This window comes from Aegilops tauschii, chromosome 3 (assembly GCF_002575655.3).
Source record: "Aegilops tauschii subsp. strangulata cultivar AL8/78 chromosome 3, Aet v6.0, whole genome shotgun sequence".
In the NCBI taxonomy this organism is placed as follows: domain Eukaryota; kingdom Viridiplantae; phylum Streptophyta; class Magnoliopsida; order Poales; family Poaceae; genus Aegilops; species Aegilops tauschii.
The window spans coordinates 372,270,140-372,286,110 of record NC_053037.3 but is presented as its reverse complement, the minus strand read 5'-3'; positions in this window follow the sequence as shown (position 1 = coordinate 372,286,110).

Genomic DNA, 15,971 nt, shown 5'->3' with positions numbered 1-15,971 from the left:
ACATATAGCCCATTTGCGATTTGTAAGAGTGTACAGACCATTTTTTAATTCTAATGGAATTTACTACAACCCATTTACAGTTTGTTAAAAGTACAGCCCATTTTCTAGCTAGTAAAATGATTAATAATTTCAACCAACCGCTCAAAACAGAATTCAAAAAAAAATCCCACATTTTTATGGGATCCGAAATATTTTTATCCAAAATTTCTAGTCAGATTAAATATAATTTCAAAATAAAGTTGTATTACGTTAAAATCCAACGAAATATTGCGCGCGCAACAAGTAATGAAATTAAAAATTTCAAATTCCAAAAATAATATATTTTTAAACTAATTACGTGTTTGGTGCATATTTTATAGTTACTGCCCAGTTATTATAATTACATCCCATTTATTATTTCTTAAAGTCCATTTTCTTGTTAAGCCTAATGCATACCTCCTAGGAAAGTTTGCAGCCCAGCGGGGCGGAGAATAACAAGTTGACCCGGATATTGTGTACAACTGTCGGCCCAGTTGCATTGCTGATGTTGAAAAAAAGGCCTGTGTAGTACAGTACAACCTAACATGGCTACTCAGCTCACATTCAGCGACGCCGGAAAGGCCCAAACAAGGCTTCTGTATAACTTTCTGAAGGTACTGACCTCAATTAATAACTTAAGAAAAAAGTTAGATTACAGTGGAACCTAATTAAAAGCTGTCACGAGCAAAGAAATAATTCAACGGGTCCCACTTGTGCGTGTGAGTGCATGTGTGTGTGTGTGTGTGAGAGAGAGAGACCCATCGGTCGATGCTTGTAAATACATCTTTCAGCCATATGCATTGCTGATGCTCAGTAAAAACTTATATAGTTGACAAAATCATATAGAACATCATAGCACACTGAACTTGCATATAAAAATTTCACGCATGCGGCACAATCAGGATGGAAGCAGTGGATCGCTACGGGTAGGGCTATGTTGAAACCAACGAACTCGTACATAACGGTTCATCGTCTTTATCAATGACACGGAAATATCTTGAATGCTGTGCAAAGAAAACAAACAGACAACACAATAAGTTCTGCTAGCACATTAAGTTGACGTACAACCCTTTCTAAAAAAAGTTCAGGTACAAAATTAGAACAGGTCACAATCAAATGTACTGGCACATCAGTGCTTCACACCCATAGCTCGGATTTAACTAGTATCTGAAAAGATTCAGTTGTTACCTCAAATTAGAGCACATCCAGGCAGCCAGCCCTGCCTCTTCTCCCAAAGAAGCAGTGGCCTCCGCCGCGTGATGGAGTAGGCCCTGCGCCATCCATCGTTCCGAGAAACACGGGGAAAGTCTGACGTTGACTCCTGTAATGGACGTCGTCGATGGACCCTGGTACCAGCTGCGGCGACAGGACTTCGATTGATGGATTGACCACTTCTTCGACATGCACAAACACTCGATACAGGTACATCCCTAACGTGGTCCGCGGTGGCCTTGGTGGCGACGAATAGTACAACCTCGGTTCCTGCACCGGTATCTCAACACCAATCACCTTCGGTATGGTGGACGGCTTCTTCATCCATGCCATAACCGTCAGCGCCCAGCTGTCTGGAGGAACAAACATACTTACGAGCTCACCTCCAAGGTCGTTGATAAGCTCATTCGGACTCGCTGTTCCAAGCACGTCGAGGCATGCAGTGGAAGGTAAACTTTGTTAAAAACTCAAGCTCAGAGGGCACCGAGCCCCATCCTGGGTGCCACCAATCAAAGCTCACCAGCGCGCCATCGCAGAACAAATGCCGGGAAGATTCGAACACACGACTGCAGTCGAAAGTTGTCCGGAACCTGACGAAGAAACCAGCCGGTGGCGGACAGACTTCAACGAGCAAGTCACTTATTTGGATGCCGTGCACAATGCCAAGAGCTTTGACAAGGTCGTCCGGCGAGACGGGAGGCCGGTTGCCGTTGATGGTTACCATCAGCACTTTGCCGGCAAACTGGTCGTCAAGCGCTGCCATGCCACTGTTGAGCGACAGCACGCAGCGACCGAAGGCAGGACGGACCTCAGGACCTCTGGTTCGGAGATCCGCGTTGACCGGCAACATGATAGTGAGCTTGAGTACAGGTAGTACAGGAGGGGTTTTGGGGGAACTGGAGTAGGAATCGAGATTCCAGAGGTGGGGGAGGGGCGGGAGATTGGGGATGAAAAGGTAGCTTGAATTTCGAACACGCGCCAATATGCTCTCAGCGCGCAAGCGCACGAAAACACCAGTGGCGCCCACATGTCGGCCTAAGAGTCCTTATTCTTTCATTTTTGGAGAGCCCGGCCTTTTTTTTGAGGATCTTTTGAGAGCCCGGCCTGAGAGTCATAATTGACCTGTTTGGCATTGCGTTACTACTCGGCCCATATTCAACGGCACCTCACTGGCCCAAACAAGTGTACATCAACGAAAAGACACTGAGCTCAAATTATATAACTTGAAAAAGGAGATACACTCTGAACACTGGAGAATGGTGATGCCCTCATTTAGCCCACGAGTAGTTCGAGACAATAAACAGTTTGAAACAACGATATATACAACATTCAAACACTAACTAGTGACTACTACTAACATAAACAGCAAGACATGATAATTCATAAGAAGTCTTGCTACACCACCAAAACGCACCCATCTGCAGTGCTCAGACTCTCGTGATCCAGACGAGAATGACATTCTAAACAGAGCCAACTATTACATAGTAAGAGTGACATAGACGAGGATGACCAAATGACAAGGAATATACATAACAAAAGAAAGAACTACCCATCCAGAACAAGCAGCAAAGACAACAAAGTCATTCGAAGAGATGATCCAACACCATCATAATTTGCAGCCCCGCTTCAGCGACCAATGATCCGGAGACACCAGTACTCCACCCTTTCGACGCAACAGCCCAATTACCTATCAACCTGAAGGCTTGAACCACATCACTGCCTGTCGTAATTGAGACATCCAAGGATCAAGTTAATCCGGATGCCTTTCTCATTCTCACCTTCTTTTGGCTGCAGGCTGTATCATTGACAATCAGGGGATTTTGCTCCCGAACTCCTAGGGCTCGCCGTGTAGACACAGTTTTCCATACCAAACAGAGCCACTCTGCCATCAAGGTCCTTGCCAACGGTGATCTCCTGGTTAATCGGATAATTGAGTCCGAGAAACAGAGAGTGTGAACCAAGGCTGTTTACCTGCCTCCAACTAAAAAATTCTGAAGGCCCCAACAAGCTTGTATCCTGCTCATAGACGTAACAACCACTGTCCGAATACTCACGTATTTCACGGTGCTTGTATACCGTGGGGTTTTTGCAATATAACTTTTCTGGCTCATGTGTCCGAATGATCATCAGTCTTTTGCAGTTGTCTGATCGAGCGAGGAACCAGTTGTGCTTCCCTGTTTTTGGCAAAGGTGGTGTGATTACAAAGGGCAGTAACTGTAGGGACACTGCATCATATCAAAAAGGACAGGCATTGTTAATGTAAGATCATCATTGTTCGGAGTATGAGTAGGATAATGCAAGAAACATCATTGATATGTCCCTGTTGGAACTGGGAGGAAAATACAGGGAAATGTATACTGGGTTCGAAAATATAGAAGTGCCATGCATGGTTATACTCATGTTATCTCGCAATCGATTCTTCACACGAAACTACCATGTCATGCATGTTATGGAATCATGTTCTGTCCTCACAAACAAATTCTTCAAGGTAACTAACAGACCATGCATTGTCATATACTCGTGTTCTGTGGGCAAAATTTTCGTGAGGATATTATTCTAGCCATTGATTGCTGAAGGGCGAATATAGGTATGTACACATGGTAAGCATTACAGGATTTCACTACTTCCAAATATAGAGCTCTCCATATGCACATTTACTTCCCTAATGTATGGTTAGATGAAACCAACAGTGTGGTGCATGTTTCTACATCATGAAAATGAGGAAACTAACATGGCCATTGATACACACTCATATTTAGTAGTAGTATATAGATTACTGTAAAATAAGGAGAATATCCAGATATTCCTAACCGTTTGATTATTCAGGGGTACAAATTGGCTGTAATGACATGATCACAATCGCATGAATTAACTCATTCCAAATATTGTTGATTTACGGCGTCTCTAATACATTGCCATAGTTCTACTCAAATTCTGCTCAAACAGGGATATGCCAATCATCACAAAAACTTCAAACAGTGTCATAGCGTCATCATTAACATGAGACAGAAACAACTTACACGCGCCGTCCCAGCAATACGTGGTGCCATCTGCTTTGTCGATCACGTAGATGATGCCATTGTGTTCAACAGCATCACAAAAGTGTGTATCAGCTTTCATGATGATCCACTGCGAGCTGAGTTGTCTCCAGCTAAAGAAGGCACCGGCGTAAAGATAGGCGAGTCCGCGGTCGAACAAGGCAATTCGCTTGAAGTCTGCGCAATTCGCCTGTCGTGTGGGCACTTGGCAGATTACAATCTTGTAGGATCGAAAGTATGTCTAGAGGGGGGGGTGATTAGACTACTTGACCAAATAAAAATCTAGCCTTTTCCCAATTTTAGTTCTTGGCAGATTTTAGCAACTTAGCACAAGTCAAGCAATCAACCTACACATGCAATTCTAAGAGTATAGCAGCGGAATGTAAAACAATTGCATATGAAGGTAAAGGGAGGAGTTTGAGGGAGCAAACACAATGTTGACATGGAGATTTTTTATCCGTGGTTCCGATAGGTGGTGCTATCGTACATCCACGTTGATGGAGACTTCAACCCACGAAGGGTAATGGTTGCACGAGTCCACGGAGGGCTCCACCCACGAAGGGTCCACGAAGAAGCAACCTTGTCTATCCCACCATGGCCGTCGCCCACGAAGGGACTTGCCTCACTAGGGTAGATCTTCAAGAAGTAGGTGATCTCCTTGCCCTTACAAACTCCTTGGTTCAACTCCACAATCTTGACGGAGGCTCCCAAGTGACACCTAGCCAATCTAGGAGACACCACTCTCCAAGAAGTAACAAATGGTGTGTTGATGATGAACTCCTTGCTCTTGTGCTTCAACTGATAGTCTCCCCAACACTCAACTCTCTCTCATAGGATTGGATTTGGTGGAAAGAAGATTTGAGTGGAAAGCAACTTGGGGAAGGCTAGAGATCAAGATTTATGTGGTTGGAATGGAATATCTTGACCTCAACACAAGTGTAGGTTGTTCTCTCTCAGAAAATATGTGTTGGAAGTGTAGGCATGTTCTGATGGCTTTCTCCACGAATGAAGAGTGGGTGGAGGGGTATATATAGCCTCCACACAAAATCTAACCGTTACACACAAATCACCAAACTCGGTGGGACCGATTCAAAGAACTCGGTCAGACCGATTTGGTTCATAATGTGACCGTTAGGCATTTCGGTGGGACTGACAAGTCAACTCAGTAGGACCGATATCATTAGGGTTAGGGCATAACGTAATCTCGGTGAGACCGATTACACAAACTCGGTGAGACCGATTTTGGTAACAGACAAACAGAGAGTTGGTCAGGCAAACTCGGTGGGAACGATTCGCTCACCTCGGTTGGACTAAAACGTTATGAAAAGGAAACAGAGTGTTTGCATTGCACTCTCGGTGGGACCGATCGCTCATCTCGGTTTGACCGAAACGTTACGAAGGGAAATAGAGAGTTTGCAATCCCTTCTCGGTGAGACTGAGATCCCTATCGATGAGACCGAAAAGACTAGGGTTTCTGGCAGTGTCTATGTCAACTAAACTCGGTGGCTCCGGATGGAAAGAATCGGTGGGGCCGAGTTGGACTATTTGTTTGGTACATATGTGGATATGAGAAAGTAGTGGAGGGTTTTGGAGCATATCACTGAGCACTTTGAGCAAGAACCTCATTAAGAAACACCTCATCCCTTCTTAATAGTATTGGCTTTTCCTATAGAATCAATGTGATCTTGGATCACTAAAATAGAAAATGTAGAGTCTTATGCTTTGAGCTTGAGCCAATCTTTTGTCCTTAGCATTTTGAAGGGTCCACTTTCTAATCCATGCCATGCCAATCATTGAGCTTTCCTGAAATATTTATCTTGGAATAGCATTAGCTCAATGAGCTATATGTTGTTAGGAATTACCAAAACCACCAAGGGATAGGTGCACTTTCAAATCTTCTGCAAAACAAGGTCCGTCCAACTGACGTGGTAATCTAGATGACTAGGACCGCGATGGTAAAACTCTATATAATCCAACGGAGGAAGGATAATCTCATGGGAGGTCTGGAAGTTCACGAGCACCAACTTTTTACCGTCTTCTCTGAAGGCAGCCATCCAGTGGGAATTCATGCCGACCCAGTACATACCTGCCAAGAAGTTTCGGGCGATGGTGATCGGATCGAAGTTGAGGGAAATGATGTACGGCGACCCACTACATACCTGCAAAGAAGTTTCGGCTAATGGAGATCGGATTGAAGTCGAGGGGCATCATGTATGCCTCCGTATCATGGTGAGCCAATCTCGCAAGACCAGATAGCAGCAAGCAGGGTGTCTTGAAAAGCTTTGGCCTCACTTCGATGATGGCCGTGTGCATGCCCCTCGAGCATGCAGCCAGCCGCAGGGCGCTCAACATATCCATACACGAACAACAGAGGTCGAGGACGTCACTGGGGAGATTGCTCCAATTGCGGCTCATATGGATCCTGCGCGGTTCGCGTTCGGCCATGGTGGAGTTTGGAAGGTGGGGTTTTGGGGGCTTGATTTACGGGGGAGAAGGTTGTTGGTGCTGAAGCGGCTAGCGAGGGAATAGTGGTACTGGGGGAGGCGAGCGAGGCGAGGGTATGCGGGGGCACAGTGAGATAATGACGAGTGACCTCAGGATCTCCGGCGAGACGGAGATGGAGATGGAGTGGTGCTAGGGGAGAGGGAGACGAGGCGAGGCATGCTATACAGCGGCGGTGACAGTGACTGCACAGTGCACAAGGTGAGGCTGACTTTGGTAACCCGGACACGCCGCCTGGACTGGTGTCACCTCAGGCGCAGGGTCTTGTCACTTCACTGTGAGGACTGGATGAATAATAGTATTTTGACCATCAAGTGTACCACAGTTGTACTACTACTAGTAGGAGTAGTAGGAACATGAGTACACTCCCGTGCTAGCACGCCTCTGGGTTCACTTCATCCTCCAGCTATCATCCATATTGCGAGCAGAACCAAATTCTTGTGCATGCGGAAGCGCGAAGAAGGACTTACCTTTTTTGAGGATAACCTCATATTCCTTAACCATAGTAGGAACATGAGTAGTACTCCCTCCGGTCCTCTTTTGTCTGCGCATAACTTTTTCAGTATTTCTCTAATTAGTCTGCGTATATACCCTTTTGCATGCACCCATTTCCCTCCATGCCCCGCATTCACAACATTAATTAGCGTACGCATGAGCAGCTGCAGCCAGACTCCAGCCAATAAACTGCAGCATGCAAGTGGGCCACTCTGTGCGCGTGGGAGAGAGAAAAGGCAACCGAAGAGCCCGTCCAATCCATTGCATGCAGCAGTCAAACCACCGCACCTCTCCTCATGCATGCGCATAACTTCTCCCATTTACTTCTCCATCGAGAAGCGATTTTCCTTGGCTTTTTCACTACTCCTTGATCTTCATTTGCATCCAAACCACACTGCATTCACATTGTTTTAACCTCTTCACATCCTCCTAGAGTAATTTCGAAGCCCTATAAATAATCATCTTCTTCAGTTAGACTAGCCATCTAATCCTAATTCTCCAAACCATAACCCTCCGGTCCAGCGGTTCCAAATGGCGAAGGAGATCGAGATGCAGGTTTTTAGCGTCCAACATGTCCTCGTCGAAGGCTCGTTGAGCATAGTTGCCACAGTCACCGACCACCCAAGGGTTGTTCGGAAGTGGATCAACAATGTATCCAACTCCCTCCAAAAGGTGGAGATGAATGTCATCGGTCTCGGCGCAGAGTACACGGAGCGTGTCACTGGGAAGATCCAACGCGCCGCTGTCCTTCAGTTGTGCCTCGAAGATGATGTTTTGGTGTACCACATCATACACGCGCCCTCCATACCAAGTGAGCTTCACAATTTCTTGTCTCGGGAGGACATATACTTCTGTGGGGCAGCCATCGCAGGGGACAAACAGAAGTTGGAGCTGTACAACCTTGATTTGAAAAGCATCGCTGACCTACAAACCAGAATAAAAATTCCTGTAGAAGATTGTGATAAACCGACACCATCCCTATTCGACGTAGCAAATTTTGTGCTAGGAACAAATCTTCAGAAGGGTGAAGAGACGCTGGCATTAAGGTCGTCTCGATGGGAGAATTATCCCTTGATGTACGAGCGGATAAAATATACTACCCTCGATGCCCGTGTGAGTTTCGAGATAGCTGCAAGGTCCAGAGAGCTTGTTGCGAAGCCGTCTCCCACGGAAAATGAGAACAACAACAACAACAAGAAGAAGAAGAAGAAGAAGAAGAAGAAGATGCTGCACCAGCAGCAGGGCATTATGGATGGATGAACTATTTCCTCTCTTGTAAAAAAAATATTCCCTCTCTATGTATATTGATATAGATAGACTATTTCGATGGTGTGCATGTCTTTGGAACAAGCAGTAGCGTGGGTCCAATTGACTATAAGGAACTATTTATCCACCTAGCTTTCTCTACTACTCCTTCCAGTGATCAGTATGCAATGCATGTGTCCGTAGACATGACAGCTTGTCCATGGAAGTTCAACTACGGCGACCATCACATTTCAACCACTGCCACTCGCGATTCCCACGACGCCGCTCCAACCCACGGCACCACGTCCCCCGACATGCGCCTCACCCCTCTCAGCCGCACCGCCCCTCTGCCTTTGTGTGCATGACGTGTGGGCCACCTTAAATGCGGCGAGCATCAAGTTTCTACCACAGCCACACGTGATTCCCACGACGCCGCACAAACCCATGACACCACACGTCCCGCACCATCGAATTTTCATCCAGCGGCTGTGACACATTTCGTCCCGGGCATCAATCCTCAGCTGGAGTACTTCTGTACTACAGGTAGTACCCGCCGGTGTGGCCATCTATGCCTCGTAACGCCCCGACGCCCAGCTATGGCACCCTCGCCACGACCACGCCACCACCGGCCGGTTCATCTCGAATGAGTGAGTCGCGAACCACACCACCACCATGAGAATGACATGTGGGCCAGCCGCATTTAAGGTCCGCATGTCATTGACTCATAGGACGGGCACTAAGCCACTGAAGTTCGGTCTCGTGGGCCTGGAGAGGGAAATGTAACTCCTGCGGCAGGCCTTGTGGTGCTCCCGCAGTACGTTCTCGTGCCAAACCCGGAATTTGTTTCTTACTACTACCAACTACTAGTAAGGTACACGTGCATTGCACGCATGAGATTCTGGTGGTTTGTGCATTATGCTTCTACATGTGGAGCCTTCTAGATTCTACATGTGGCAAAATCTGTTGGAATGTAGATGATATCCAACGGCCAGTAGTGCTCGGATTTGCCATCTTTGTACCGTCGGATTGGCTTCATCCAATGACCAACTTTCAAAGTTATGGTTTGGTTTGCAGCCTAAGGTTGCCACGCCTAAGCTTAGGTGTGCCACAAGTGTGTTTGGTTGCGTTCTCGTCTCAACATAGTTGTTGCCTCTTCATTCATGCTCAACTCAACATCCCTCTTCATGTATGCTCTCTTCATGCATGCTTCTAGTGTATTTGTGCTAATCTAGTGTGGACTCATGCACCCTCCATACACTCTACCAAACACCCAAAAATGGGTCGAGAAGGGAACTCTTGGGATCATGCACCCTTCATACACCCTACCAAACACACCAGGCATGAGTTTGGTTCATTGCTACACTTGTGGCTTGCCACACTTCTCTAGCTACATGGTCCACATGTCTTAGACTCAACTTCTTGCCAAATCTTGCCACACTTGTGGTGGCCATTTTGTTAGCCACATTTTTTGTTTCACATACACTTTGCCTAAGCTTAGTTGTGGCAAAGTTAGTCATGAATGAAGTTCAACCATGGAGTCTTCTAGATTCTACATGTGGCAGAATCTGGTGGAATGTAGATGATATCCAACGGCCAGTAGTGCTCGGATCTGCCATCTTTGTACCGCGGATTGGCTTCATCCAACGACCAACTTTCAAAGTTATTCACACACTATATAGGGGATATAGATATAGATGTGCCGGCCCGTTGCAATGGATCCAAAGTATATCTGTTTAGTGGAGTGCACTCTAAACACATTATCTATTTATTTTTCTCTAACCTTTCGTAGCCATGCAAGCAAGCCACATAAGCTTCATGGGTGCCCCCCACATCATATTATTCATACTACGTTGACAGAAAAAAGGTAAATCACCCAAAACAAGATCTTCCCATATTCGTTCCTACGATGCTGTGCCGTGCACGTACCTACTAGTTGTATAGTGGTAGTACTAGTTGTATAGTACAAACTTGGTACTAGTAGGAGTAGAGTAGTACGGAATGCTCCTACTCTATCAACGAGCCCCATCTGACACCAAATTTCTTGGCTTCCGTGCTACAGCTAGATCTCCCCCTCGTTTCTGTTTTCCAACCCGGTGGCGGGCGGGGTGCGGTTTGCCAATAGTCGGTTTGCTCAATGGCGGTCCCACATGAAAGTGAAAATGCTAGGCAACACGCCTTCCCTAAGCTATGTGTCGTGCCGGACGGGCCTTGGAGTACTCCCGATTCCCGGGCGTGTGTGGGGGGAGTGCGACGCGAACGTGGCAGGCCTTTTCCTTTTACTAGCAATGTGCCTGTGTGTTGCGACGGATCCAAAGTAGTAGAATAGTAGTACTTGTTCACAAACTTGAAAGAAATCACTCTTGTTTTGATATACTCCTAATATATTACTCCCTCCATTCCTAAATATTTGACTTTTTAGAGATTTCAAATGGACTATCACATACGAATTATATAGATATTTTGAAGTATAGATTCACTCATTTTGCTCCGTATGTAGTCACTTATTGAAATCTCTAGAAAGACAAATATATAGGAACGGAGGGAGTACTTTTCACTCAAAATATATTTCTCAGGCTGTGATAACCCACAAGTATAGGGGATCAATTGTAGCCTCTTTCGATAAGTAAGAGTGTCGAACACAACGAGGAGCTAAAGGTAGAACAAATATTCCCTCAAGTTCTATCGACCACCGATACAACTCTACGCACGCTTGACGTTCGCTTTACCTAGAACAAGTATAAAACTAGTAGTCCTTTTTAGGTGTTTTTGGATAGGTTTGCAAGATAATAAAGAGCGCGTAAATAAAAGCTAGGGGCTCTTTAAATGAAGACACAACTAAATAAGTTTTAGTAGAGAACTTTTTGTTATGAGAAAGTTATTTGTCCCTAGGCAATCGATAACTAGACCGGTAATCATTATTGCAATTTTATTTGAGGGAGAGGCATAAGCTAATATACTTTCTCTACTTGGATCATATGCACTTATGCTTGGAACTCTAGCAAGCATCCGCAACTACTAAAGATCATTAAGGTAATACCCAACCATAGCATTAAAGCATCAAGTCCTCTTTATCCCATACGCAAACAACCTACTTACTCGGGTTTGTGCTTCTGTCACTCACGCCACCCACCATAAGCAAATCATGAACATACTGCAAACCCTACAGCGGGAATCCCTCATGCTTGCGCGACACAGAGAGCACCATAGGACAGCACCAATAATCAAACATGCAACTCAAACCAATCTTAATCATCAAATAACCCATAGGACTACTCAAACATCATAGGATAGCCATACATCATTGGGAAATAATATATAGCGTTGAGCACCATGTTTAAGTAGAGATTACAGCGGGTAAGAGAGAGGTTACACCGCTGCATAGAGGGGGGAAGAGTTGGTGATGATGGCGGTGAAGTTGTCACTAGTAAAAAATGACACATCCGTGACATTTTGGGCCGAACGAATTTTTTTCCTGTCATACATATGACACTTCTATGACGATAATTGTGACAAAACCCGGTATCATCATAGATGTGGTGGGCTCCTACTTCTATGACAAAAATCATGACAGAAAATGGGCTTTTCGTCCTGGGCGGGCCGGAGACGCAGCTGCATGACATTCTTTGGGCCATCCATGACGAAAAAAATGTGGTAGAAGCGAGGGCGAGGAAAATTTCGGGGAGTTCCTGGTTACGGTGGGAGGTCGGGGGCCGAGCGATGCACGTTTCTCTCATACACGTACGCGCGTGTGTGCGAGGCGTTGGCTCTAACTGAACCCGAGCGAGGCGTTGGGCTCTAACTGAACCCGAGCGATTGCACTGCAGGCTACGCGTTACTGAACCCGAGCGATCGATTGATGGCTGTTAACTGAACCCGATCGAGCGATTCCTTCACTACTGCTACTAACTGAAGCCGATCGATTGGATGAACAGTGAGTGTTGCGAGGGGAGGGTTGGATGAACAGTGAGCGGTGCGGTTGCCTCTGGATGAACAGGACCCCGTGGTGTGGAGGGCTGGATGAACAGTAGACGGTGGAGGGGTGCCCGTGGAGGGATGGTTGAACAGGACCCCGTGGTGTGGAGGGCTGGATGAACAGTAGACGGTGGAGCGGTGCCCGTGGAGGGGTGGTTGAATAGTAGCCGGTGGAGTAGCTCGTGGTGGAGGCTGGATGAACAGGAGCCCGTGGAGGCCGGAGGAGGTCGACGGTAGCCCGTGGAGGCTGGAGGAGGTCGACGGTGGAGATGAACAGTACCCCATGGAGTCCCGTTTTATGGTACGCCACACCCCTCCCGATGAACAAGACCCCCCTTTTGACCGTAGGAGGTCCGTTTCGTCCGTTTTGCGGTACGCCACACCCCTCCCGATCAACAGGACCCCCGTTTCGACCATAGGAGGTCCGTTTCGTCCGTTTTGCGGTACGCCACACCCCTCCCGATCAACAGGACCCCCGTTTCGACCATAGGAGGTCTGTTTCCTCCGTTTTGCGGTACGCCAGACCCCTCCCGATCAACAGGACCCCGTTCCGAATGTAGGAGGTCCGTTTCCTTCGTTATGCGGTACGCCAGGCCTCGTTTCCAGCGCGTGTTCCGTCCAAGCCCTCCCGATGAACACGACCACGCATTCCGTTCCGACCCAGCCGGTTGGCTCCCACGCGTTCCGTTGCCTCCCGATGAACACGACGCATTCCGTTGCCTCCCCATGAACACGACGACGACGCTGTTTCTCCGTTCCGACCCAGCCATGTACACGAGCCCTGGCCGTACGTATGCGCGAGTAGGCGTTCGAGACCCCGCCCGTATGTACACATACGTGGCCGTATTTTCTTTCTTGCACCCTGGCCGCTGTACGTACGTGTACATGCTACGTGCGCGCCTCTACTATGACACGTATGCGCTTCTACTACGACACGTGCGCGCCTCTACATCCACCAGTATATATGTACGTACACGTTCGCCACCAGAATGACAACGCTACGTACGCTTCGACCAGGTGGGTCCCGACTGTCAGGCACTTCCTTGCGTGCGAAGATGTAGCTGGTGGGTCCCAGCAGTCAGGGGGGCGAATCATTTTTTTTTGCCCGGACGCACTTCCTTGCGTGCGAAGATGTAGCTGGTGGGTCCCAGCAGTCAGGGGGGCGAATCGTTTTTTTTGCCCGGACGCACTTCCTTGCGTGCGAAGATGTAGCTGGTGGGTCCCAGCAGTCAGGGGGAAACGTTTTTTCGCGAAATACGGTGCCCTGTCCGGTGGGTCCCCGCTGTGAGGTGGAGGAATCATTATTTTGCGCGTAATAAGGAGGCACTTCCTTGCTGCGGCCGTGGACCCAGCTGTCAGCCTCTCCACATACAGTCCACGTCCGATGGAAGTCGTTCCTTGACCATGTTGACCACACCACGCCGAGAGCACCACGGCGGTGGACGACGGCGAGGACTAGGAAGGGGACGACTCGGAGCCGGGGAAGACGCAGCAGTGGATGCCCACGCGAAGAGGAGTACGAGGGTTCACTGGTTCGGCTGCGGTGTGAGGCTGTTGTCGCCGCAGAATAACAGGGGGTGGGGGTGAGTTGAGGGATGGCCTGGCCAGCGGTGGGATTAGTAGGGGGCGGTGAGGCCTCCGCGCCATCACAGCCGTCCACAGGAGGCAGGAGCACGCGGCACGACCGGCGCTGGTTTGGGCGGCTGGAGCAAGAAGACCAGAGGTTGAAGAAGCACTACGGCCGTTGGATGAACATCGTACGGTAACAGGAGCTAGAATCGTTCATATTGACTAAGTTGACAAAGCCCTCCGTCCCCGTCAACTTGGTAGGCCCACAAGTCAGCCTCCCACTATGCTGGGTTCCAGCTGGCAGGGGGAGTATTCATTTTTTTGTGCGTAATAAGGAGGCACTTCCTTGCGTGAGAAGATAGCTGGTGGGTCCGACATGTCAGCGGGGAGCACGTTATTTTCGCGAAATACAGAGGCTCTTCCGGTGGGTCCCAGATGTCAGGTGGAGGAATCATTATTTTGCGCGTAATAAGGAGGCATTTCCTTGTGTGCGGCCGTGGACCCAACTGTCAGCCTCTCCACGCACAGTCTACTTCCGATGGTGTCGTTCATTGACCACGTTGACCACGCCGCGCCGAGCGCATCCAAGGTGGTGGACGACGGCGAGGCCCCGGACAGCAACGAGCCGGAGATGGGAAGACGCAGGAGTAGAGTCGCAGACGGAGAGGTGTACGAGGGTTAACTGGTTCTAGTGCGGTGTGGTTCGTCAGTCGGTGGAGAAGAACAGGAGGTGTGGAGGGCTGGAGGGATGGCCTGGCCAACGGTGGAGTAGCGCTTCATAGCGAAGCGTGCTAAGCAGAGCTGCTAGCAGCAGGAGGCGGGAGGTGGTCCCGGCGGCGCTGGAGGAAGAAGACGAGAGATTGAAGATGGGTGCCGGTCGTTGGATGTAAATCCAACGGCTAACATGTCAGAATCATTTGTTGACTAAATTGACAACGACTTGCGTTGGCTTCGACCTATTGGCCCACATTTCAGCCTCCAAAAATGTGGCACGTATTCAACCCATTTTTTCAGAATTTACAATGTTTTTTTTGCGCGGTAGAATTTACAGTCAATTTGATCTTTTTTTTGAATTACAACCATTAGCTGGGCTGGGTGAACAAATAATGTAGCGTCCATGTTTCCCATTTATTTTATTTCCTAAAAAATTACAGGCCATTTGCACTTTCTCGAAATACAAGATTTTGCTGGGCTGATTCTAATTATAATGTTGGGTTGGGCCAGCAATGTTATCAAAAAATAAAAAGGGGCTGAGCAATTTGTTTTAAATATATTTAAATAATAAGTGATATTATTACATTCGTCCTTAAATCTTACCAAGCTTTTGTACACAATCACTAGGATTTTCATGCCAAAACAATCCAGGATTTTATTTGTTTAGAATTTTTTTTATAAGTTAATAAGATGTGGGATATTTTTTTCTTACATATGTAAGTATCTGTTAAATATATGATGACAATAAAAATAATATATAATAACATATAAAATAATTTAAATATATATAATATAGTTAGAAGGGAAACATAAGTTGGACCTGGCGTTCCTATTCTTATATAGAAAAATATAACAGACCTCTGCGTTTTTTCAAAAAAATACATAAATTGGGTTGCCAAAAATAAAAGGGATAATTAGATTTATGCCCCTAGTTGTGTCCCACTCATCTGTTTTACCCCTAATTCCCAAAAGTCACTGGTTCTGTCCAAGTCACTTTGCTCCTATTATGCTTTTGCCCTTTGACCGTTTGACCATCAGTTTGAAAACTTCATAACTAATTCATACTAAATAAAAAAAATGCAAATAAGATACCGAAATGTTCAGAAAAACATCACCTATATGTCAGTGTCATTTGCATTCATGAAAAAAGTTTTGGAAAGTGCCCATCCGAGTTTTAGCTCTTATGCTACCACCATGAATAGTAAA